General features: G+C 44.8%; 1 protein-coding gene and 1 long non-coding RNA gene across 2 annotated transcripts in view; both read left to right on the top strand.

Annotated features, from left to right (window-relative positions):
* Positions 1-26597, top strand: part of LOC144461786 (uncharacterized) — a 213663-nt gene that overhangs the window by 174237 nt on the left and 12829 nt on the right. The gene's annotated exons all lie outside the window — the stretch shown is intronic.
* Positions 24028-26597, top strand: part of LOC117249108 (zinc finger protein RFP-like) — a 15399-nt gene continuing 12829 nt past the window's right edge. The window contains exon 1 of the mRNA XM_078165347.1: positions 24028-24117. The gene's annotated coding sequence lies outside the window, so the exon portion shown is untranslated. The remainder of the gene's footprint in view (positions 24118-26597) is intronic.

Genomic DNA, 26597 nt, shown 5'->3' with positions numbered 1-26597 from the left:
GCGCTAAGCCTACATTATTTTGTTTCCAAAATTAAAGTTATGGACCACTTGCCCTTCACTGAGATCCAGTTCTCCCATCACAGCCGTCACTTTGACCAGTAGAAACACACAACGACCTGCTGCCGTAGACAACTGTATGACAACAACACCCCAGCGTTTTTAACATTTTGCGTTAGGTTACTTGTTACTCAAAAAGTAATCAAAGTACTCTAACAAACTACCCAACTCTGGTCACATGTAGACATGAACGACACTGACATGTGATGAGTTGGAATGAGAAGCTGTTGGACGGTTGTGACGCTCAAAGAAATGATCCTCTCTCAGTGTGGGTCTCTGGGGACAAGTCTTGGGCCGCAGGACATCACGTGATGATCCAGAAGTTTGAATTGGCTTCAGAGCCTGGTGCACTTTAATATGAAGCACACGGACATGTGATCGTCATGTGATCGCAGGCACAGTGGTGTGTCACTTTATGTCCAGAACATGAGAACAGCCTGTGTGTTTGTTGTTTGTCGTGCGCAACATTTAAATTCATTGTGAGGAGCTCTGCAGCCTCCGGAGGACGACGCTCTCAGCTCCTTTATCATCACTTCTAAAAGCACTCGATCATGGCGGAGTCGTGCCCGCTGAGACTGTGTGTTGTGGCGAGTCTCCTCACTGTTATCATCTCCCTTCACTAAATAAAGCAGTTGGTGGGAGTGTGGACGAGGCGTCTATCAGTCCCCTGTGGACCCCGACACTCTCACACACCGACTGCACTCGTCTTAATTGGCCCTAAAGTGGTGGTTGGCTGCTGTTAGTGTCCCCCAAAAAATTGAGGAGAGAACTTCATTATGTTCACAGAGAGAAAACGGCTCCATAATACTGAATATGTGCTGTTATCACATGATGTATGAACGTGGAGGTGACTCTGTCAGCCGGCAGGTACGGAGGCCCAGAGCGGCCACACTTTCAATTGTATTTTTAATCTGAATATATCCACGAGCACCTGATGAGGTTTTAAACTGGGGAGCGAAGTTGTTTAACGATTTTGTTGAATTCAAAACAAACTTCCTGCTTTTATTTCAACACCAACCTGCAGCAGCCTGGATCAGTTAAACTAAACAGTAGAACGATCGGGTCATTGTATTTGTAAACAGATTGTGTAGCCTGAAATGGTGGAGGGCTGCAGGTTACTGGGCCGTCTTCAAGTTTAAACCATGGCAAACAATTTATATAAATAAAATAGCCAGACAACTAGAGCTGCCAGCGTTAATGTCTTGATCACAATATCATTAAGGTTTGAACAAAACGTGTATTTTGAAAATTTATGTTTGTTGCTGCTCTTTTTGCCACCGCCTGTTTTTCAGAGGCGATAGATGGCTGAGTTTTAAAGGGATAGTGCAGCCAAAAATGTAAATTCAGCCATTATCTCCTCACCCATATGCCGAGGGAGGCTCAGGTGAAGTTTTAGAGTCCTCACATCACTTGCAGAGATCCAAGGGGAGAGGAGGTAGCAACACAACTCCACCTAATGGAGGCTGACGGCGCCCCAGATTCAAACGTCCAAAAACACATCATTGAAACCACAAAATATCTCCATACTGCTCGTCCGTAGTGATCCAAGTGGCTACAATGAGGCTAAAAACAGAGTTCAAATGATGTTTTTCCAAACAACTTTTTATGCATCTATTTTCCCGACCTCTCCTGGTGATAATAAAGATAATAAGGTGCTCCCAATCCCACAAGAATGACTCCTGTCCCATCCTGCTCCCGTGTGAATTTTACACGTCTTACAGACAGCGTATGAAGATTTAACGGCGCCACTCTCGAGTCTTAAAGAATTCTTTAGTACTCCAGACTTGCCTGAAAGCTGTCAGAGTGATGCGCCAATCGTTTTCCTTCACTGTCACTTGTAACGCTGCCTTCCCTAACTCCTCCGACTCCATTTTGGCGGCTGGCTGCACCATGCGTCAACGTCCATGTACGTCATGCGCTGGTCAGGTGGCTGGTTGCTGGTTGGTTGCAGCCAGCAACCAGCCACCTGACAGGAGAGAATAAAAATGAATAAAACAAGTCAACAGATCGACCAGCTTTATATCAAAAATAAGGAAATAGCATTTATTCATTGTGGAACTGCACATTTGTATATAAGAACTTGATTACTGTTATTATGATTCCCAGTCCCGCCCACTCCTGTTGACCTTTTTACCCATCCCGTCCCAATCACGTGACGAATAGTGAAACTGATTCCCATCCTGTGGGAATCCCACGGGAATCACGTGACCCGTGGGATTCCCAAAAACTGTCAGCCTCTAATAAAGACACAGGACGACATCAGAGACACAGAACAGTGTCTTATTGCTCAGCGACTCCAGACCAGAACTGAAACTAGAACAAAGCCCTCTGTAGACATCTAAAGAAGTCACCGCTGAACATGTGACTGTTCATTCAGACACTGTGGCGCCGTGAAGAGAAGCTCCGCCCTGTTTATCAGCCTCTGTCACTGTGTTACCGATCAATCGATCAGCTGTGTGATCAGTGGCAGTTTGAACCAACACTTCCATGCACCTGCATTTTTAACGACTCTGACGGTGTCCAGTTAAGAGTTTTTCTTGTTGCTGACTCATGGACCATGGGGTTTGTTTGGCGGCCATCTTGAATCGATGTCTATGTTAATGTCAGAAAAAGGCAGATTTTAATAACTGAACCAGACGACACACAAAGACAAATGAAGCTCACTGACAGGCTGCAGCCTGTCTGTGTTGGTGAGAAACAGGAAGTCAGTCTCAGGGTTGTTACACTGATGATGTCTGTGGCATCAGGATGAGTCAGATCCAGGTTGATGAGGAAGACCTCAAACCAGAGCAGGTACCTGATGAAGGCTGAATAACGCTGCTGAGTGTTAAGTGAACAAAAGATGATCCAAACACGTGACATGTTCTCACTACGTGTTTGTCAGTTGCTGATAATAGTAAATAATTATTGATATGAGCAGCTTTAATAGGCGACATGTCATCACCTGATGTTATGGACGGTGTGAAGATAACTTTATTTCTAACAGCAGAACTTTGCTCCCTGTGACTGAAGACTGGAGATGTATCGGCTCCACCTGCTCAGCAGGCTGTTAATGTTTCCCTCTCATATAAAACTTTATCACTTTGTTCCCTGCAGGCGACGTAAATATAAACTCAGGAGAAAACCAAAGGTTGTTTTATAGGAGTCAGATTGTAGCTTGGTTCTTCCTGTCATTTCCCTTTTAACCCAACTTAAAGTCTGGGTCAGTGACTGTGGTGACATCACCTGCTCACCTGTCTGCCTCCTAATCAAGTCCCAAAGTCCTCACAGGAATATTTCCTACGTGACAGCGTCTCGTTACTGATGCAGAAAATGGTGAAATCTGTCGTCATATCAAACATTGTGGTTTTGTCCACTTTAGTGTCGGATCAGCTGCAGACTGACTCGGCAGAGATGGCAGCCATCTTGTTTTTACATGGATTAGTGTAATGAGGTCTCACTGCCACTAGATGGCACCAAACGTGTCCATGATGGAGAACGACAGGTCTGAGTGAAGCAGAAGAAAAAATAAAAAATGTAGAAATTAAATCTGGTGTTTAAAATACAGCCAAATCTTTACAGAAGAACATTAGTCACCAAACAAATCAGTTTATCTTGGAATGAATATCTTATGAATGAGATCCATGTTTCAATATTATGAGAAAAGATGTCATAAAAAACATTTCAAAACATGAACATCATAATTTCCACCAAAGCTTTTTTTTCCAGCTGAAAAAGCCGGTTGCTCCTCAGGAAACACAGAGCTGAGACGTGGAAGTCATGATTTCAGTTGAAGTTGTAATTCAGGGACATGGAAGTCTTGGTTTTCAGCCACAGCTAAAAGTGTGATATTATTGAGATGCACAGGTGAAATGTTTAAGATACAGAATTTATAAATACAAGACACGAGTCAGAATTACAAGAAAGAAACAGAAGTCGCAATTAATTAGAGTTATTAAATTAATTCATCTCACTGTGACCTCCAGCATGACCTGGAGCGTTTTGCAGCCGAGTGTGAAGCAGTCGGGATGAGAGTCAGCTCTAAGCCTGATGTCATGGTCCTCTGTTGGAAACCGTGGTTTGCCCTCTCTGGGTTGGGAGAGAGTTACTACCTCAAGCGAGGGAGTTCAAATATCTCAGAGTCTTGTTCACAGTGAGGGCAGAATGGAGCGTGAGATGGATCAGCGGGTCGGTGCGGCTTCTGCAGTGATGCGGGTGCTGAGCCAGAAGGCGAAGCTTTCCATTTCCTGGTCCATCTGCGTCCCAACCCTCACCTATGGTCATGAGCTCTGGGTAGTGACTGAAAGAATGAGGTCACAGATACAAGCGTGTGAAATGAGTTTCCTCTGTAGGGTGTCTGGGCTCAGCCTTAGAGATAGGGGGAGGAGTCAGACATCTGGAGGGAGCTCGGAGTAGAGCTGCTGCACCTTCATGTTGAGGTGGTTCAACATCTGATCAGGATCCTCCTGGTCCAGCTGGTAGGAGGCCCCGGGGCAGACCCAGAACACACTGGAGGGATTATAGATCTCATCTGGTCTGGGAACACCTCGGGGTCCTCCAGGAGGAGCTGGAAACCGTTGCTGAGGAGAGGGACGTCTGGGGTGCTTTGCTCAGCCTGCTGCCGCCGAGACCCGACCTCGGAAAAGCAGATGAAAATGGATGGATGAATTAAATTAACTTTAACAGACATCAATTTTGAGATTGAAAACCTGTGATATAAAGACACTCAACACAAAAGTACGTGATGCAAAATGATTTATATTAATTGAGACGTCAGAGTTTTGAATTATGAGGTACATTATTCATAAATGATACAGAAGGTCTGATGAACCGTGGAAATCAGCTGTACGTCATGGATGACATTTTGTTTTAAGTATTTACCAGAAGTCAATGTTTGATCACAGGAACAGGAAGTGATCATCATATGTGAGTCCAGATGATGTAATAACATTCCTAATGATTTTCTCTGAGTACAGTTAAAGTTAATTTAATTTAATAACCTGAAGAACAAAGAGTTTCCATCAGAGCAGCTTCATGTGGACATCAACAGGCTGCAGCAGCCAGGACTCCAAATCAAATTATATTCAATCACATTATGTTTCACTTCAGGCTTTTATTTTCCAGGTTCCAGCTGACTTCCTGTCTGCGTCCCAGCGGGGAGCGGCTGTGTTCAGTCACCCTGAAGCCCAGCGCAGAGGGTCGAGAGTTCAGGGACTCTGCTCAAAGGCTCGCAGACACAGAGGAGACAAAGTTTTACTCTGCTGCCGATGACATCAGAGTCACTGTGACATCATTAACATTCAGCACAACATGGCCGACAGGAGAGTTAAACTCAGCTGATCCATGCGCTGACGTCTGTTGGTCTGATCTTTAGACTTATTAGAGCGTTTACAACAGAAGCTGAGTTTCTCCCCAAAGTTTATAAAGTGTCTGCAGATAAAATTATTTTTACATCAACACAAGTCAGTCGGTCGTGATCAGTAAGAGACGAGACATGTGAGGAGGCAGGAGAAACAAAAAGATTGAGTTTAATGAATCCAGGAAGTCGCACACGTTCTCGTCCTGACTCGTCACATCCCTCGTTTTGTTGGTGGACCTTCACGTCTACGTCTGCCTTGTTTTGTGTTTAGTTCCTCGTGCAACAAAAGCTTGTGGTTAGATGACGTCTCAGAACGCCAACAACCAACACACCCAGGGTACCTTGGATGTCATATGTGGACGTGGAAAGTTCATGACCAAACGTGGACATGTGACGAGGTCACAGTGAGGATGATGCTGGCGGCTTCTCGCTCTGCTGCTGTAACGAGCGGAGCTAGCTGCTAACTGCTAAAAGCCACTGCTGCTAAAACATGTTTCTACTCCATCTTATTTAATAATCACTCAGTTCTCCTCTGGTCTCATTTTGAATGTCCGACAGTCCAACAGGAGCATTTTTGTCTCATCAGTGAACATGAATGTTTTTCATCATCGTGTTATTGGATCAATATTATTGATTAAACGTTATTTGGATGTTGTAGCGTGTTGAGGTGAAGCTCAGTTTAAGTGCTTTGTGTATTTTTGGGTTGTTCACACACACTTTATAAACTGATCACGTTTTATCTGTCACGTGAATGTCAGATAAATGTAGAGCAGTAAAAAGAAGTATAACGGAGTATAAGATGAAGATGTAAAACCTGTACTTGAGTAAATGTACTCAGTTACTTTGATCAGCAGACTCAGGTCATGTGGTCTGAAGTCTGTTTGAGGAGTGTGTGTTCGGCCTGTGACAGATCGGCGGCAAGGACTCCCCGAGGTGACGGAGATGCTCAGAGATCAGCTGAGAGAGCTCAGCTGTCAGAGGGCTCGTCTCCACATCTGGATGGAGACACAAACAGAGACACATCTGGACGAAGACACGGAGCGTCAGCAGCTTTATGTAACTGATAATCTGTCGGCCCGTCAGGTCTAATCAAAAACAGCTGCAGTCAGAGATCCCCCCCGACACCTCATCTGCCCCCAGCTTCATCTGTCACCTCCCTACATCCACCTCTCCTCCTCCTCCTCCTCCTCCTCCTCCTCCTCCTCATGTCATTCATTACCCAGCAGGTCACATTTGAACTTGTGCATGGCGCCCTCCGTGTCTCTTTCCTCCGCCCTGAGGAGGGGCCGGTGTGAGCGTGGCGTGCTGACGGATGAATATGAATGAGGTGTTTTAAAAGTCCCGGCGGAGTCAGAGGACGACGTGAGAGGAAACCTGATCAGCTGCTGCTCAACATCAACACTGAGTGTCGTAAAGACGCCTCGTTATCTCTGCAGAGACTCTACAGGTGTCTCATAAACACAAAGTCCAACAGGTTATTAAAGGTGTCAGTCCGTCCCTTTGTGATGATGATGATGATGATGATGATGAAGATCAGACCCTCACTGCTGCATTTGCACCACCTCTGACTCATGACTGCTGTTAGCTGGTGTATTGTCACTGCTCAAAGCTCCTGTGGAGGTTAAAGATACTCTTTAGCCTTTATGTGCTGGGACAGATTATTAGCATGACGTTCTGCGACGTGCAGCTACAGCTGGTGGTTAAATGTAGGAACAATATTCTGGTCTGGCTCAACATTCACACAGGTCTGGAGGTTCCCTTTCACACATGTGGCACACAACAGGAGACTGTCTGTGTCAGAGGTGTTCTCACCTACTGGAAATACTCCGTTTGGTTTAGGGGAGGGGTTTAGGTGAGGGGTTTAGGGGAGGGGTTTAGGTGAAGGGTTTAGGGGAGGGGTTTAGGTGAAGGGTTTAGGGGAGGGGTTTAGGTGAAGGGTTTAGGGGAGGGGTTTAGGTGAGGGGTTTAGGGGAGGGGTTTAGGTGAAGGGTTTAGGGGAGGGGTTTAGGTGAGGGGTTTAGGTGAAGGGTTTAGGGGAGGGGTTTAGGTGAGGGGTTTAGGGGAGGGGTTTAGGTGAGGGTTTAGGGGAGGGGTTTAGGTGAAGGGTTTAGGGGAGGGGTTTAGGTGAAGGGTTTAGGGGAGGGGTTTAGGTGAGGGTTTAGGGGAGGGGTTTAGGTGAAGGGTTTAGGGGAGGGGTTTAGGTGAGGGTTTAGGGGAGGGGTTTAGGTGAAGGGTTTAGGGGAGGGGTTTAGGTGAAGGGTTTAGGGGAGGGGTTAAGGTGAGGGTTTAGGGGAGGGGTTTAGGTGAAGGGTTTAGGGGAGAGGTTTAGGTGAGGGGTTAGGGGAGGGGTTTAGGTGAAGGGTTTAGGGGAGGGGTTTAGGGGAGGGGTTTAGGGGAGGGGTGGCACCTGGGCAGAGTGTGCAGGAGACAGGACATGACACAGATGACACTGCGGACATGTAGCCTCGGAGTCTAGGAGTCTTTTGCTTGAGTTAGTCTGATGATTAAAGCTCGGTCCCTCACTGACAGAGTGTTGTTGTCTCTCCAGTTTGACATTTTCATCACCTCTACCTTCAGTTTGTGTTATTGTCTCAATAAAATGTGCTCTGAAACAAACACCTGACACACAAAGGAAATGTATTATTTTATGTGTTCATCTAGTAGCTAACCCTCATTGCCAGTGAGTCAAAAAGTTTATTTCAGACACTGAATGTTTGCGTTCTAAGTTTCTACAAACCACAGGTGTGTGTGTGTGTGTGTGTGTGTGTGTGTGTGTGTCTGTGTGTGTGTCTGCACAGCTGTTTAGGTCCAGCTGTTTGTCAAACTGCCCTTTTCCTCAGTTTAAAGACACAAGAAGCAAAAATCCTGCAGCTGTAATCCTCTGTGTGTGTGGGTGTGTGTGTGTGTGTGTGTGTGTGTGTGTGTGTGTGTGTGTGTGTGTGTGAGATTATAAACAGACCCTCTGCATCGTCTCATCATGTTATAAACGTCCGTCTCCTCTGGATCTCTGTCACAACGGCGTCCTCAGAGTCGAAGCGTCGGCTTTAATCTCACCGTGTGTCTTTCACTGAGTCAATAAAAGTTTCTGGATGAATGAAAATGTTTGTGTGTGTGTGAGCGAGTTTTTGATGAAGGACAGATTGTGTGAAGTGAGAGTGAACTGCAGAGAGATTAAAGAGTGAGTCTGGCGACATAAAAAAAAACTGAAGCTTCTTTGTGCAGCGACAGACTAAATGTTTTATCATGTTTATTATCAATAACAGCCGTTAGAGTCTGAAACGTGTCGCAGGATAAACATGGAGTCAGTTGTGTTCATGGGATTTAAAGGAGACAAATATCAGGTGTATAATACACTGCTCAGAAGGGAACACTTAGATCACACATCAGATGTTGATGGAGGAATGATTACAGTGTCAGGCCATATGCACACGAAGACGGAACCCATTTCATTTTTTAAAAGTTTTCCATAAACACGGAATCATCTCAAGCCTGGAACCAGTTTGGGTCCAGTTTTGGATCCATTTCCTGTCCAGCTGGTTTGTTGGAGGAGAAACTGCAGGAAAGAGAAAGAGATTTATTTCTACAGTTTACAGTTTGGATCAGGTTAACTGGGTCAGTGTGTGTGTGTGTGTGTGTGTGTCTGTGTGTGTGTGTGTGTGCGTGTGTGTGTGAGAGAGTCTGACTGATGAATTTTGGAGCCTTTCCTCTCCCATCAGCACTAAATCCATCATGGCCGCCGGCTGAAGGAGATCGTAAACAGCAGCACTCGTTCTCCGCACGATTGATGTCAGAGTGTGTGTGTGTGTGTGTGTGTGTGTGTGTGTGTGTGTGTGTACTTGTATATGATACATAGTGAGGACAAAGCAAATAAATATTTTGGCACAGAGTGAGGACGTTTTGGCCGGTCCTCACTTCTTCACAGGCCTGTCTGAGGGTCCAGACTCATTCACAGTCAGGTCACAGTCAGGTCCAGGTTGGGTCAGAGGTCAGGGGTTAGTTGTTAGTTAGTTGTGATGGTGAAGGTTAGGGACTGTTCTTTATCGGGGTGGGGGGTGGGGGGGGGGGGGGGGGATGCTTCCTTGATCCTCTCTGAGTGACTGCAGGCAAATCCACGACCCTCCCTCTGCCATAGATGAGTCATGAGATTTTTAAAACTTTGATCTTGAAAGTTAAAAGTTGAAAATAAAATCCTGCAGTTTTAAAAAAAGACTCAGTTTTTTTCACTCTTGTTGTGCAAACAGTTTATTTTCACGCTGCCTCAGGTCATCAGAAAAGTTAAGATCTTTTATTGTGAAGGACTGACGCTGCATCTCAGACAGAATACTGTGTGATGCCACATGTGTGTGTGTGTGTGTGTGTGTGTGTCTGTGTGTGTGTGTGTGTCTGTGCGCGTGTTGAGGCTGAAGTTTGAAACTGATCCAGCACATCTTTAAAAATGTGTGCGGCTGAACGTGTGTGTAGTCAGAGTGTGTAGCTGAATGTGTGTGTAGTCAGAGTGTGTAGCTGAATGTGTGTGTAGTCAGAGTGTGTAGCTGAATGTGTGTGTAGTCAGAGTGTGTAGCTGAACATGTGTGTAGTCAGAGTGTGTAGCTGAACGTGTGTGTAGTCAGAGTGTGTAGCTGAACGTGTGTGCAGTCAGAGTGTGTAGCTGAACGTGTGTGCAGTCAGAGTGTGTAGCTGAACGTGTGTGCAGTCAGAGTGTGTAGCTGAACGTGTGTGTAGTCAGAGTGTGTAGCTGAACGTGTGTGTAGTCAGAGTGTGTAGCTGAACGTGTGTGTAGTCAGAGTGTGTAGCTGAACGTGTGTGCAGTCAGAGTGTGTAGCTGAACGTGTGTGTAGTCAGAGTGTGTAGCTGAACATGTGTGTAGTCAGTGTGTAGCTGAACGTGTGTGTAGTCAGAGTGTGTAGCTGAACGTGTGTGTAGTCAGTGTGTAGCTGAACGTGTGTGTAGTCAGAGTGTGTAGCTGAACGTGTGTGTAGTCAGAGTGTGTAGCTGAACGTGTGTGTAGTCAGAGTGTGTAGCTGAACATGTGTGTAGTCAGTGTGTGCGGCTGAACGTGTGTGTAGTCAGAGTGTGTAGCTGAACGTGTGTGTAGTCAGTGTGTGCGGCTGAATGTGTGTGTAGTCAGAGTGTAGCTGAACGTGTGTAGTCAGTGTGTGCGGCTGAACGTGTGTGTAGTCAGAGTGTGTAGCTGAACGTGTGTGTAGTCTGTGTGTGCGGCTGAACGTGTGTGTAGTCAGAGTGTGCGGCTGAACGTGTGTGTAGTCAGTGTGTGTAGCTGAACGTGTGTGTAGTCAGAGTGTGCGGCTGAACGTGTGTGTAGTCAGTGTGTGTAGCTGAACGTGTGTGTAGTCAGAGTGTGTAGCTGAACGTGTGTGTAGTCTGTGTGTGTGGCTGAACGTGTGTGTAGTCAGTGTGTGCGGCTGAACGTGTGTGTAGTCAGAGTGTGCAGCTGAACGTGTGTGTAGTCAGAGTGTGCGGCTGAACGTGTGTGTAGTCAGTGTGTGCGGCTGAACGTGTGTGTAGTCAGTGTGTGCGGCTGAACGTGTGTGTAGTCAGAGTGTGTAGCTGAACGTGTGTGTAGTCAGAGTGTGCGGCTGAACGTGTGTGTAGTCAGAGTGTGTAGCTGAACGTGTGTGTAGTCAGTGTGTGTAGCTGAACGTGTGTGTAGTCAGAGTGTGTAGCTGAACGTGTGTGTAGTCAGAGTGTGTGGCTGAACGTGTGTGTAGTCAGAGTGTGTAGCTGAACGTGTGTGTAGTCTGTGTGTGTGGCTGAACGTGTGTGTAGTCAGTGTGTGCGGCTGAACGTGTGTGTAGTCAGAGTGTGCGGCTGAACGTGTGTGTAGTCAGTGTGTGCGGCTGAACGTGTGTGTAGTCAGAGTGTGCGGCTGAACGTGTGTGTAGTCAGAGTGTGCGGCTGAACGTGTGTGTAGTCAGAGTGTGCGGCTGAACGTGTGTGTAGTCAGTGTGTGCGGCTGAACGTGTGTGTAGTCAGAGTGTGTAGCTGAACGTGTGTGTAGTCAGAGTGTGCGGCTGAACGTGTGTGTAGTCAGTGTGTGTAGCTGAACGTGTGTGTAGTCAGAGTGTGTAGCTGAACGTGTGTGTAGTCTGTGTGTGTGGCTGAACGTGTGTGTAGTCAGTGTGTGCGGCTGAACGTGTGTGTAGTCAGAGTGTGCGGCTGAACGTGTGTGTAGTCAGAGTGTGCGGCTGAACGTGTGTGTAGTCAGTGTGTGCGGCTGAACGTGTGTGTAGTCAGTGTGTGCGGCTGAACGTGTGTGTAGTCAGAGTGTGTAGCTGAACGTGTGTGTAGTCAGAGTGTGTAGCTGAACGTGTGTGTAGTCAGAGTGTGCGGCTGAACGTGTGTGTAGTCAGAGTGTGTAGCTGAACGTGTGTGTAGTCAGTGTGTGTAGCTGAACGTGTGTGTAGTCAGAGTGTGTAGCTGAACGTGTGTGTAGTCAGAGTGTGTGGCTGAACGTGTGTGTAGTCAGAGTGTGTGGCTGAACGTGTGTGTAGTCTGTGTGTGTGGCTGAACGTGTGTGTAGTCAGTGTGTGCGGCTGAACGTGTGTGTAGTCAGAGTGTGCGGCTGAACGTGTGTGTAGTCAGTGTGTGCGGCTGAACGTGTGTGTAGTCAGAGTGTGCGGCTGAACGTGTGTGTAGTCAGAGTGTGCGGCTGAACGTGTGTGTAGTCAGCGTGTGCGGCTGAACGTGTGTGTAGTCAGAGTGTGTAGCTGAACGTGTGTGTAGTCAGAGTGTGTAGCTGAACGTGTGTGTAGTCAGCGTGTGTAGCTGAACGTGTGTGCAGTCAGAGTGTGTAGCTGAACGTGTGTGTAGTCAGAGTGTGTAGCTGAACGTCTGTGTAGTCAGAGTGTGTAGCTGAACGTGTGTGTAGTCAGAGTGTGTAGCTGAACGTGTGTGCAGTCAGAGTGTGTAGCTGAACGTGTGTGCAGTCAGAGTGTGTAGCTGAACGTGTGTGCAGTCAGAGTGTGTAGCTGAACGTGTGTGTAGTCAGAGTGTGTAGCTGAACGTGTGTGTAGTCAGAGTGTGTAGCTGAACGTGTGTGTAGTCAGAGTGTGTAGCTGAACGTGTGTGCAGTCAGAGTGTGTAGCTGAACGTGTGTGTAGTCAGAGTGTGTAGCTGAACGTGTGTGTAGTCAGAGTGTGTAGCTGAACGTCTCCTCAGCTCTCAGGATTTATTCATTTTTCTCACCACAGACTCACAAAATCACCATTCCTCTCTGGGTGTCGTTGCCCTGCCAACCCTGCAGTAATAAATGAGTCTGGTCCTGCTCCAGGATTCACTCAGAGGAGGAGGAGGAGGAGGTGAGGGGAGGAGGAGGAGGAGGAGGAGGAGGAGGTGAGGGGAGGAGGAGGAGGAGGAGGAGGAGGAGGGGAGGAGGAGGAGGAGGAGGAGGAGGAGGAGGAGGTGAGGGGAGGAGGAGGAGGAGGCTGCAGGGGGGTCGATGCATGTTAGAGCTCAGTGCTGCAGTTCAGCCGGATCAAACAAACATCAGTCACACACCTGCAGAAATATATTCACCACACACACACACACACACACACACACACACATCATGGCTTCATTATTAGTACATATTTACATACACTGTGATGTGTCAGTGCACTGTATGGACTGACAGCTGGAATATATGGAATAAAACCTCAATATATAAAGTGAAATTTTGAATATAAAGAATTTATGGGAGGAAACTATGGTTTAAACTTTGAATATATGGGAAGAAATCTAAATATATCAAATAAAAGTTTGAATTAATGGATTGAACCTTGAATATATGGAATATAACTTGAATATAAAGGAGCCTGTACATTCATATAATCTATGTATTCAAAGTTTGAATTTATGGAAGGAAACTATGCTTTGAACTTTTAATATATGGAGTGTAACTGGAATATATTTGAATATATGAAAGTTTAAATATTAAAGTTTAAAGGAAACTTGAACTAACGCACAGACTTGAAGTTTGAATACAAGGAATGAAATTCTAATATATGGATTTAAAGGGCGTCTTGAAACGTTGGCAGTTGCCTTTATAGGTTAACGGTGCTCGGTGGCGTCGCCACGGGGAGACGCAGCGGGCCGAGTACAAAAGTTAAGGCGGCAAAAGTCCGAATGGCGGGAGTTAGGGGTGATGGATGGATCCAACAAACACCGACTTTCACCCAAGAGTGCAGCGTTCACTTCCTGTAAGATTGTAAAGCCAAACGCTGTTCTTTTTTCCTAAAACCAACAACGTGTGTGTGTTGGCTAAACGTAACCATGTGTGTGTGTTGGCTAAACGTAACCACATGTGTGTGTTGGCTAAATGTAACCACGTGTGTGTGTTGGCTAAACTTAACCATGTGTGTGTGTTGGCTAAACGTAACCGTGTGTGTGTGTTGGCTAAACTTAACCATGTGTGTGTGTTGGCTAAACATAACCACGTGTGTGTGTCGGCTAAATGTAACCACATGTGTGTGTTGGCTAAACGTAACCACGTGTGTGTGTTGGCTAAACATAACCACGTGTGTGTGTTGGCTAAACGTAACCACGTGTGTGTGTGTGTTGGCCAAACTTAACCGTGTGTGTGTCGGCTAAACGTAACCACATGTGTGTGTTGGCTAAACGTAACCACGTGTGTGTGTGTTGGCTAAACGTAACCACATGTGTGTGTTGGCTAAACATAACCACATGTGTGTGTGTTGGCTAAACTTAACCACGTGTGTGTGTCGGCTAAACGTAACCACATGTGTGTGTGTTGGCTAAACGTAACCACGTGTGTGTGTGTTGGCTAAACTTAACCATGTGTGTGTGTTGGCTAAACGTAACCACATGTGTGTGTTGGCTAAACGTAACCACGTGTGTGTGTTGGCTAAACGTAACCATGTGTGTGTGTCGGCTAAACGTAACCACATGTGTGTATTGGCTAAATGTAACCACGTGTGTGTGTCTGCTAAACGTAACCATATGTGTGTGTTGGCTAAACTTAACCATGTGTGTGTGTTGGCTAAATGTAACCACGTGTGTGTGTTGGCTAAACTTAACCATGTGTGTGTGTTGGCTAAACGTAACCGTGTGTGTGTGTTGGCTAAACTTAACCATGTGTGTGTGTTGGCTAAACATAACCACGTGTGTGTGTCGGCTAAATGTAACCACATGTGTGTGTTGGCTAAACGTAACCACGTGTGTGTGTTGGCTAAACATAACCACGTGTGTGTGTTGGCTAAACGTAACCACGTGTGTGTGTGTGTTGGCCAAACTTAACCGTGTGTGTGTCGGCTAAACGTAACCACATGTGTGTGTTGGCTAAACGTAACCACGTGTGTGTGTGTTGGCTAAACGTAACCACATGTGTGTGTTGGCTAAACATAACCACATGTGTGTGTGTTGGCTAAACGTAACCACATGTGTGTGTTGGCTAAACATAACCACATGTGTGTGTGTTGGCTAAACTTAACCACGTGTGTGTGTCGGCTAAACGTAACCACATGTGTGTGTGTTGGCTAAACGTAACCACGTGTGTGTGTGTTGGCTAAACTTAACCATGTGTGTGTGTTGGCTAAACGTAACCACATGTGTGTGTTGGCTAAACGTAACCACGTGTGTGTGTCGGCTAAACGTAACCACATGTGTGTGTGTTGGCTAAACGTAACCACGTGTGTGTGTGTTGGCTAAACTTAACCACATGTGTGTGTTAGCTAAACGTAACCACATGTGTGTGTTGGCTAAACGTAACCACGTGTGTGTGTGTTGGCTAAATGTAACCACGTGTGTGTTGTTGAAGGAAAAAAACATCAGTTGGTGGTGTTGTACTGACGTAGTGCTTTTATTTTGAAAGAGACTGTATCAAATTGTACATTTCCTGTGAAAACAGAAGTGTATTTTGAAAACAGACAATGCATGTAACAGGCTGAAGTTGACACGGCGTCCCAGAACGTCAACAACCAACACACCCAGGGTACCTTGGACGTCATATGTGGACGTGGAAAGTCCATGACCAAACGTGGACATGTGACGAGGTCACAGTGAGGATGATGATGGATTTATAGAATAAAAGTTCAGGTAATTGTGTTTTTAAATGTTTGGATCTAACCCTTTACGAAGACTTCAGATGCAGTAAATGATGTCGCGTTTGAAGGTTATAATCTCCTCTGGCTGGAACTGATGGATATATAAGGTTCTGCAGTTTCTCTTTTTTCCACGGTATTTATGTTGTTTAAATAAAAGCTGCACATTTTGTTCCATTTCCTGTTTTGTCTCCTAACGTCTGGATGCTGCCTCAGTAAACACAAGTCCAAAGTCTCAGTCCTGACAAACAGAGAGCCTATAGGAATTAAAATGAAAGGGATTTAGTTTTGTCCAACAGAATTACAGTGCGACAGGAAACAGAAGTGAAGTGTGAAATGAATAAACAACATGTGGAACTCTGTGATTTGTGTTCAACACTCAGAGTTTGGTTAAACTGTAGGTGGGAACCAGCCGCAGAGTCTGCACTCATGACCTGAATGTTTCTGTGACGCTCACAGAGACTTACTGTTTCACTCCTCCATTGATCCGACATCTCTCTGCTGTCAGACGCTCAGAATACCTGATCACACTTTACTGAGCCGCTGCTGCATCGTCCATCATCACCTGCAGCAGCAGCAGCAGCAGCAGGAGGAGGAGGAGGAGGAGGAGGAGGAGGAGGAGGAGCAGCTGCTGGAAAAGTTCCAGCTCAGACTAAAGACACAAACATGACACAGACCACAGTATGTGGATGGCTGTTGTCTTATAATTGAGACTGACTGTTTGATGAAGCTGCTGCGACATGACAGAAAGCTCCAGTAGAGTTACTAATGGACCCTTGGGGGGGGACCGTTTTGTCTCCACTTCTTAAAAGTGTTTTTGGCACCTGAACGCCTCGCAGAGAGTCAGCGTGAGAAACTAAAGGATGAAAAGTGTCTGTCAGGGTGTTTGTGACACCTTATAAATCACCCTGCTGCTTCTGCTGACCAGGAACTCTGTGGTTGTGCGGTTGAGGTGAACACACTGCAGAATCCTCAGCTCCGGCTCAGAGGCCTCGTTTAGCAGCTGTTTAAAATGTGACTCTGCTGCTTTGTGGCTGATTTGTTCCTGATGACACACATCAAACTCTCCATCAGAGCACACACGTTACATAAGAGGATTTCTGGCGAATCACGGCCGTGTGAGCGCGCCTCGTGCCGTCCCCTCGCTGCCGAGAATAAAAGATAAGAGGCATCAGATCTGCAGCTCAGATGAATGTGTGTACTAACGGTTCAGAGAGCATTATTATTTACATCAGAGAATAAAGACCGCAGGCCTGATGAACAGAAAATGCTGCTATAGATAGACCGTGGTACGGAGCGCCTCAGGCGTCTCTTTGTGCTGCACAGACTCACATTAAGCTACAGTAACAGTTACAGTACGGCGGCACGCTGCGGGACAAACACGGCGCTGCAAAGTTTCATAAAGACACAGATCTGAGTTCAGACTCAAGTCCACTGACGCAGGACAGAAGCACATCGACACATCAGACACATCTGCAGCGCTGCACATTACAGTCAGCTCAACACACAGAGACTACGTTACCATCATCATCATCATCATCATCATCTCTTTTATACAGTGTTTTATGTTTTCAGAAAAGTTTTTAGAATAAGCTCTAATTAATGAAAAGAGTTGAAATATTACCAGAAAAAAGCTGCAAATCTCCAGGAAGAAAAATGTTGTGAACAAACGAGAAGTTTAATGAGTCATTGTGTTCAAAGAATCCAGACAGTTGTGATGTCACAGAGGTCAAAGTGAGAATTAAAATGTTTGAAGATAAATGCAGACGATTTCTTAAAAAGTCGTAAAATTACAAAAAATATTTAAAACTGTCAGTTTTGCCGGTCCAAAAAATTACAGCAAAGCAGAAAAACCCGACAGCACTCACTAATAAGTATAATACTGTTTAATATAGTGGACTGAACAGCAGCAGTCGAACGGACGTGTTTCAGCTCATAGCCGTCCTCAGCGTTAGGAAATGACCACTTTAGAATGAAAATACAGACAGTACTTACTGACCCTCATGCTGACAAGAAGTCCAGTGGAGTCTTTAATCCACAAAACTCGTCCCAACAGAAAGTCTAGCATGTTTGATTTTCTTTTTTGTCTTCCACGACTTCTCCCGTCACAGCCGTCACTTTGACCAACAGGGACACAGAGCGATCTGTTGCCATGGAAACTGTAGGACAACAACAGCCCAGCCTTTCAGATATTTCCTGTGGCAGGGATGCAAACATAAAATGATGAAAAAAGAGAGAAGGATACGAACCCCCTAGAGGGGTCCGGGGGCATGCTCCCCCGTGAAGACATTTTTTGAAATATCAGCTTTAAAGGGTGCATTTATAGTCAGTTTCAGCATCAGACCTACAGATAGTAAGGAAGCAGTGCTGACAAGAGAAACTTCTATTCTAAGACATCTAAGGGGCCTACTCAATAAGAGACAGAGGTTAAGTTGTAAATTGTGTCCTCCAATGTACAATGTCCTCTTCCTCAATACTGAAAAAAACATCCCCAGTCTGCCTAGTGAGGTCATACCGGCCAGTATTAGCAAATAGGCCTACAGGCCTGCCTCCAATATTGGCAGGGGAAAATTGGAAAATTGAAGTGCCACAAGGGGGCGACACTTACCTTGACATTTATCATGATACAGGAAACATTGCAGGATCATTCATTGCACTTTTCAAAAGATAAAATGTACTGGTAATTGGTGGATCTATCTTTTACTTTGAACAGCATGGTAATGTATTTAACTGTGTTAAACAAGAGTCAGCCAACGAAAAAAAACAATGTTTTTACCTCAGATGATCTTGACACTCGTACTCCGTGCACAGAATCAGTCATTTCAGTCATCAAATTGTGTCATCGCGCGGCTCTATTGAAGCTGTGGATGCCTTACCAATGGCCAATCATAGCGCTTAAATGATACACATGATCAGCACATGATGTGCAAGCTAACGTTTAACAAGCGTCAACATCAACTTTCTTTAGCACATACCACTCTCACCGCAGCCACCAAGCTGGACAGTGGACTGCCAGACGTTATCCTTTAATTCATTGCTCATAAAATCATCCCGTCTTTTATCAAAAAGGACGGGGTGCTGTGAAACGAGGTTCATCAACCTTTCTCCCATACTGTCCTGCCTGACTGGATTTCGGACTCTCCCGGGTCTGCGTGATGTCACTGTAAACAAACATTGGCCCAGCTGTGTAGTTCCACTGGTGAATTCCGCGGGGGTCAAAGTCTGGGCGGAAACTTTTTCACCACACAAAAGTTCTGCCCCGGTGTGCAAACTTCTATAAGAACCCATGAAATCAGCTTTTATATTTTTCCGCGAGAATAATCCGCGCGGATATTCACCCTCAGTGAGAATGGACACAGAAATACATTTTACTCACCACGACCCCAAGAAAAACTCTTCAGATATGAACGATTCACACAAGTCACCCAAATGGCCACAAAAAAAGTGAGATGAGCTTTTCGGCGCGCTGTTTGCATCCCTGCTGTAGGGACGTTAGCACACAGAGTAAAAAGGAAACAGCAGAGGCACTTTATCAACCCGCTGAGTACTGCCATTAGCATCAAGCTAGCAGAGAATGTTGTTTCTTCATAATGGAGGATATAAAGGAATCAAACTCACGGATAGTGTCTGGGCCTTTACTCAGCACAGCTGCAGAGGCTACCAGCTGCATCTCAAAAACACCACAGCATTTAGCATTCTCACACTTCCTGTTTCTGTTTCAAATTAAAAGCCTCTTATCATTTCAGCTGAGAGAATCTCTTCAGTTTCTAAAGAGGCTTTTATTGTGAAACATTTGCAGGAACTTCCTGTGGAGGATTCAGTGACTGTCACAGTTTGTATGTGGTTCTTTGACACATTTAACGTTACCACAGTAACAGTCCAGCTGGAACATGAACAGACACAGAGACTGAGATAATTATAATAATAATGATAATAATAATAATAATTAAAACAAGAATAACCTGATGACGTCACACACGTTGTGAAAGACGACCAGTGATGATTGGTCATGGACTAACGTGTAGTGTGTCATGTCTGTTGGCCGAGTTACAGCGAGATTTTATGACTCCACAATCACCTGATGTCTCCCCTTCTGTTCCTGAGCGTTAAAACATGATGATGTCACAGTGGAGCTGACCTTTGACCTTTTGGCTAAATAATTTGTCATCATAAACACAATACGCTGGATAAACCCACAGACGGTGGCAGCTCAAAGCTCAGGTCCCAAGTTAAGACCGACCAGTTCTGGTGGACTTGAGTTTTAGTTGTGATTTTACAGACGTGTTTACTCACCAACAGCTGGATCACCATGAACAGCTTCCTGAGCTCTGATTGGTCCACAGTGAGGAGGGCGCTCTGTCCTCTGCAGCGTCTCTGTATCTGAAGAACTGTGTGATGAAGGTTGAATAAACCTCCAGGTGTGAATCTCTGCCCCTCCTCAGAGTGTAACTCCTGTGACTGACTGAGGAGGGTTCAGGTGGTTTCCCACAATGCCCTGCTGTCTCTGGTCGTCAGATGAAGCAGCCGGAGGGACGAAGAGGAGAACAAACATGTTCAGGTATAAATAAATCAGACCAACGGTGGTCACAGTGAAGAAACAAAGTTTGAGGAGCTTTGTTGTTTGTTTTCTGTCTCTGTGACTTTAAATTCATCCCAAACACTAAAGAAAGGTTCCTGAATATCACTTACACTTCCTGTCACACTTCCTGTTTGCGTCCTCATGCTGATGTAAATGATATGATGTTCAGTGTTTGGTTCAAATAAAAGATCCTCTGAGGTGTCGGATGTTTTTCCACCAGGAGCAGTTACTGTTAATGGTTTTAAGACTGTTTTATTGCTAATGAAAATTAGCATTAACAATATCACAGTTAACCATAGCTGTAACGTGCTAACCAAGCTAGCAGCTAGCGTTATGGTTAGCTCCACCCTCTCATCCAAATATGGTCACTTCTGGCTCCAAACAACCAAGATGGTGACGGCACAAAATGCTCAAGGAGTCCACAAACCAGCGGGTGATACCTTTGGCCTAATTGTAAACTGTAAAATCTGAGTTTGGCTGAAATGATGCAGCACACGTTTAAAACATGTTTCCATCAGATGTGCAGGTGAGTCACAGGAAGTGGTCTCCTCGACATGTTTTATATCCCAGCGCTCCCCTGCGGCCCGGGTGGAGACACAAAGTGCTGAGTGAGGAGAAAGGAGCGCTTGGTTTGATTCAGCAGAAATGTTTCCCGCCAGCAGCTGTTTTATTTGCTCTCACAGACTCTGATGGTTTTATGACGAGAACGTAAGTGTCTTACTGATGATGTAACAATAACAAACATGACATCATCACCTGGGTTTGTTTGTGACATCACAGAGAGGTAAAAGTCCTGCACTCAAAACCTGAGTGAAAGTACATCATCAGTAAAATATGGAAAGACTTTTTTTAGCTGAATATTTCCACTGCATTAATGAGTCATTTCCTGTTGTAGATGTTTACTTCCTGTTGGACAGTTTAATCTGCAGCGATGCATCATTTAACAGCCAGTTTTCAGCTCTGTGACAACGACTCTTACAGCTGATCTCAGATGGTTTTTATAGAGTTTAATTAGCTTTAAAGACGGACGTCCCACAGACGGCTGCAGGAGATCGCTGTTTCCATGACGCCGTTTAAATTTATCTTGAAGTAGAACCATAAAAATACAGCAGAAACTGTTTTTGCAGCAGAAAGTTACGGCTGTTGTCTTTAACGTCATCGTGTCATCACTTAAAGCCAAGACATGACCAAGATTGGTCATGACGATGTCATTGCATTATGTTACGTTACGTTATGTTGCATCACGTTGTTATGTTACGTTGTGCTTTGTTGCGTTGTGTTGCATTACGTTGTTGTTACGTTGTGCTTTGTAAAGTAATGTTATGTTGTGATGCGTTGCATTACGTTACGTAACATCACATTATGTTGCTCTGTGATGCGATGAGATGTGTTACGATGTGTTGTGTTGTGTTGCATTAAGTTACATTAGTTCCGTCACGTTACGTTGCACTATGTTAGGTTACACAATGTTAAGTTGCCCTGCGTTGTGCTACACTACGTTGCAGTGCAGTGCATTGTGTTGCATTACGTCAAGTAGCATCACACTGAGTTGCGCTGTGTGACATTACGTTATGTTAAGTTGCGCTGTGCTACATTGCGTTGTATTGTGTTGCATTATGTTTCATTATATCACATTAAATTGCGTTGCGTTGCGTTGCGTTGTGTTGCGCTACATAACGATACATTGTGGTGCAAAACCATGCGGTGTCTCCAGAGGGAATCTCTCAAAACACTTTTTCCACTCTGCTCATAAAAATGTTCAAATCTCAAAAACTAAACAATAAACACAGATCAAATTAATTATGAAGTGTTAATAAATATTCTGTTGATGTTTCTACTTTTAAAAATCTTTTGGATCAAAATGTTTTGTGTTTTCATTTTGTAAAATTTGATGAAAAAAATGTATTGACTTCCCTAATCTTTCAGCTCAGATATTAGAGATGTAAATAATTCAAAGATACTCCAGGAAATGACGTCACAATGAGCAGAAATACAGACGTTTCTATTGCAGAGTCAAAGGGTTAAGTTGTTGGATTATTTTCACTTCATCCTTCAGATTATCACCAACATGTACGACGCTGCGTCTCCTCCTGAGTGAGAGGTGGTGCAGCCTCCGCCCTCGGAGCTCATATCGGGGGATTTGCAGGAGCAGGCGTGCAGAAAGGTAATATGAGCTGGAAATGGGGGAGAATTCATGCGTGTTGTTGTGGAATGAATTGAAACCTGCAGCCACAGTATTGATTTGTGTTTGGCTCCCCCTCCCCCTCCTCCTCCTCCTCCTCCTCCTCCTCCTCTTCCTCTCTGACTGACGGAGCTGGTTGGGGGATGATGGAGAGGAAAGCAATGACCTCTCGCTGAAGTTAAACTGCAGACAGAGCGAGTGTCGGTGTGACGGCTGGAGGTCACAGACGAGTCGGATGATTCCTGCTGTCGGTTGATTTCCACTCAGAGTGAGATAAATGTGAAGTAAATATATTCTCAGCCTCTCCGTCAGCTGTTTCCTGTCTCTGACCTTCCTCTCAATCTGCTGCTGCTGCTGGAGGACGACCAGGCGGCAAAGTCACAGTTATCCGTCACGCACATTTTAAGTTTCAAAATATAGTTCAACAGATGATCCCTGTGAGGACAGCAGAGCTGCAGCAGCTGCTCAGCTCAATGATTAGCTGATCAACAGAAAATTTAGCAGCAAATTCTGATAATAACAATAACTGATGGATTGATGAAGTTCTGTTTTCAGCAAAAACGGCAAAAATGAATTAATTCCAACTTCTCAAATGGACGTGTTCTAATTTTCTTTTTCTCGTCTTTGACAATAAACTGATTCTCGTTGGGTTTGGACAAAATCAGACACTTAAAGCCATCACGTTGGACTCTGTCGGGGTGACGGGTCCCGCTGCTGCAACATGATGCACCTGACCCCGAGGCCGAGCCCACAGGGCGGTGGCTCCATGTCATTTATTTGGGCTGAGCCCAGATGGGTCCTGTGGCCCACAGCCTGGACACCAGATGCTCATATGTGTTGCTGCATTTATGCTCAGCATCCACACTACTGTACTGTGGACCCCTGAAACAGAGACCTCTGAAAACACTACGACCCTGTTTTATTTTGAAAACTGCAGGTTGTGTTTTAATGTTTACGAGTGGAAAGAGAGACTTAATAAAACCATGCTCGTCTTCAATGTGCCCAAGACAACATGTTCATTTAAAGCCCGTGAAAGAGTCAGATTATGATGTAATCAGTGATGTAATGACGTCCAGCTCCGTTAAAATCTGCTAAAAAACCTGAGTGAAGATGATTCACATCACTGAAAACTGAAACACAGTCCAGGTTGTTTTTCTCAGTGACTTGATTTGAGAGAACCTAAAAAACATGAGAGAAGGCCAAACTCTCAAAAGTTATTTTCCCAACACGCTGCAGTGAGCAGAGATCACTCGAGGTGTTCACCCAAACTTACAAGCTTTGCTCCATAATTAAAAAATAATCATCTCACCTTGAAATCTGAAGAGTGAAATGTTTTCAGAGTCTTTCATCCATTATTAAAGATTGTTCTCCGGGAATCTGTAACTGTTTATAACCTGATGAACCTCTGAACTTCTGCATGGAGTCCACGTCAGTTAGTAAGTAAGGTTTGATCACTTCACAAATATTATTTTCTTGAATATCAGCATTTGATGTGACTGCTGAGAGTGGAGTAGAAACACAGTGAAGTGAAGTGAAGCTTTAGTTCTTTGTCAGATGTTTCATCATCTTTCTTTTATACCACAGATATCGCAAACAATTTCTCCTCGGGGATCAATAAAGTATTTCTGATTCTGATCACTATGAATCTTAAAGAACCTAGAACCTAAAAAGTTATGCTTGCAGGATTTTTCCAGTACTGTTACAGTGTGAAATAAGTAGCCTACTTTTACTTCAGTGAAGGGTCTGAACACTCCCTCCTCCTCTCCCTCTTGGTGACGGCCCACTGTGAGGTGGAGCAACAGTGAAAGAGGAGAGCTTCAATGTCACCTCTTGACAGCAAGACAGCAAAGCTGAACACATTCAGCTGAATCCAGCAGGTTTTTCTCAACAACAAACTCTGGTGAGTTCACTGTCCACTGCCCTTCACGTCTGTTTTACCACATAAAGAATATTAAACCATAGAAATGTGTCAGTTTAGATCAAAACAACATGTGAATTTAGCCAGAAATACAAACCACAGTGAAGTCCAGTCACAGCTAGCATTAGCTTCAAGCTAATTTACAGGCCTGTTTACTGCATGAAGTTACACTCAGGACAAACATTTAACCAAAGATACAGCACTCTCTGGTTTAACTGGAGCTGATCGGAGGCCGTGGGGGTTGTGGAGAGAAATGATATTTGATATACTTTCCTGCAGTTCAGAGCAGTAGCTTCCATCTTTTTTCACATTTAACGTGTTTGATTGTCTGCTCTCATCATCATCCTGTCACTCTGTTCCTCCTCTTCCTCCTCTTTGTCCAAACTGCCTCTCTGACACTAAAACTATTTGGACAGAGAAGATTTTTAGTTTTTGCTCTACTCCCTCAGGTGCTTCAGTAAAACAAATAATAAAGATTGAATATAATATTACATTATTATATCATATTTTTTGAGTAGTATTTTTTTCTACAGGCAGTCAAAGTAAATGTTTCAGAATGAAGATCTCCATGTTATCATTTATTATCTCAGCTTGATGATGTCATAGAAAAATCTGCACATCTGAGCTGTCCTTCACTTACAGCATATTCATGAACTATAAAACTTAAAGAGGCAACAGACAGCATCTTTTCCTAAATATATCATGATGAAAATAATGTGGGTTGCACAGGGTAGTGTCCACAGTAAAATCAGACTATCAGCGTTTACATAGGTTTCTTAGTGACTTTGTAATCTTTGCAATAAGCTTCTGCCACTGATGCCGAAATTTCACGGAAAAAATCTGCTTTACGGCAGGAAACGCGTCGTGTATTGTGAAACTGGTCGGTCAGCCAATCAGGGACTGGAGCTGGTCCTTATGAGGAGTTGGGCATGAGATAGTTGAGTCACGAGCACAATGGCAGACGGACAAAGTTTGGAGACAAGTGAAAAACGAGATGGAGGGAGCTCCGTGACCAAAGAGGCTTCAAAACCCATGTCCAGCTAGCTTTCTTTCTAATGGATCAGTAAGTAACACGGCTAAATGTTAGCTAGACCAGAGAGGACTGTACTGTACTGGCTGCTAGTTCATTCCTAGCTGGTCAGCATCGCAAATCGCCGCAACCAGGGAGCGGGTAGCGAGTGTTGGTCGGCTGACATCCTGGTTGCCATTCTACGGCAGCCCTCGGACAGTGATACCCCCCTCCCTTCCTTCTGTTCTCTTCTCACGGAGGCAGCTATCCACGGACATCGCCCAGCTAAGTTACGCCCAGCTAAGTGAACACTGGACTTTGTTTCCCATTCAATTTGAGCTCCAACCGGCCGCATGGTTTCCATACGGTAGCGTTTATTCTGGAATGGGGACTGTTGACATGTGCATATTGGTATAATTCCACTGTGTCTACTGTTGTTTGTACTGATACTGTACATATTGGTATCATTTACTGTGAGCTGTTTGTACTGGTACTGTGCATTCTGCTATAATTATTTGCATTACTATTTGTTTTTTCTTCAGATAAATCTGATAATTGTTGCTCTCGGTCTCTTTACTCATTTATTTAGTAGAGTGTCCACACACCTTCTCATTCTACATATACATAGAGGTATACTGGTGGCTTTACAGCCTACATTTTATTTAATTTAAAGTAAAGGTAAAGTTCCACTGATTGTCACACACCTGAATGTGTGAAATTTGTTCTCCGCATTTGACCCATCCCCTGAGGGAGCGGTGAGCAGCAGCGGTGCCGCGCTCGGGAATCATGTGGTAATCTAACCCCCCAATTCCAACCCCTGATGCTGAGTGCCAAGCAGGGAGGCAATGGGTCCCATTTATATATATATACATATATATTTGGTATGACCCGGCCGGGGATCGAACCCACGACCTCCCAGTCTCAGGGCGGACACTCTACCACAAGGCCACTGAGCTGGTTAATTCAGAGTCTAATAGAGTCATTTTATTCATTATCTCTGATCTCCACGCTCAATTTGGTCGTTGCCACAGTGCAAGCAACACCACTGATGCTAGGTGGCGCCAAGCTAAAAAAAAACCGAATCCTATCTGTTGCCTCTTTAAATTAAACACCCAGTCTCTTTTACTTTCCCAGTGTTCCCCACATTATGACAAATAAAGGCCTGTCCAAATTAGAGGCCAGGGGTCTTTTGTCAAGGGACAAAACAACGCCTGAAAGAGGCATACACCACTTCCCATGGAAAAGTTGTGATGTATAAAATTAGACTTTATGGGAGAAACTTTCACCCATGCTTCTGAACATTTTTGAGATGGGAAACTGGCGACACACATGGTGAGGTGGAGCCTGATTGTACAAACTGTTGGATATTTTTTGGCACGTCATTTTTCACTTTTGTCCGTACGTACATTTTTAGTATGGATCCTACGTATTGTCTCATAAATGAAACTCCTGG

This window comes from Epinephelus lanceolatus, chromosome 23 (assembly GCF_041903045.1).
Source record: "Epinephelus lanceolatus isolate andai-2023 chromosome 23, ASM4190304v1, whole genome shotgun sequence".
NCBI lineage: Eukaryota > Metazoa > Chordata > Actinopteri > Perciformes > Serranidae > Epinephelus > Epinephelus lanceolatus.
Note: the sequence above shows the minus strand (reverse complement) of the source record. Positions and strands in the feature narration are given on the sequence as shown.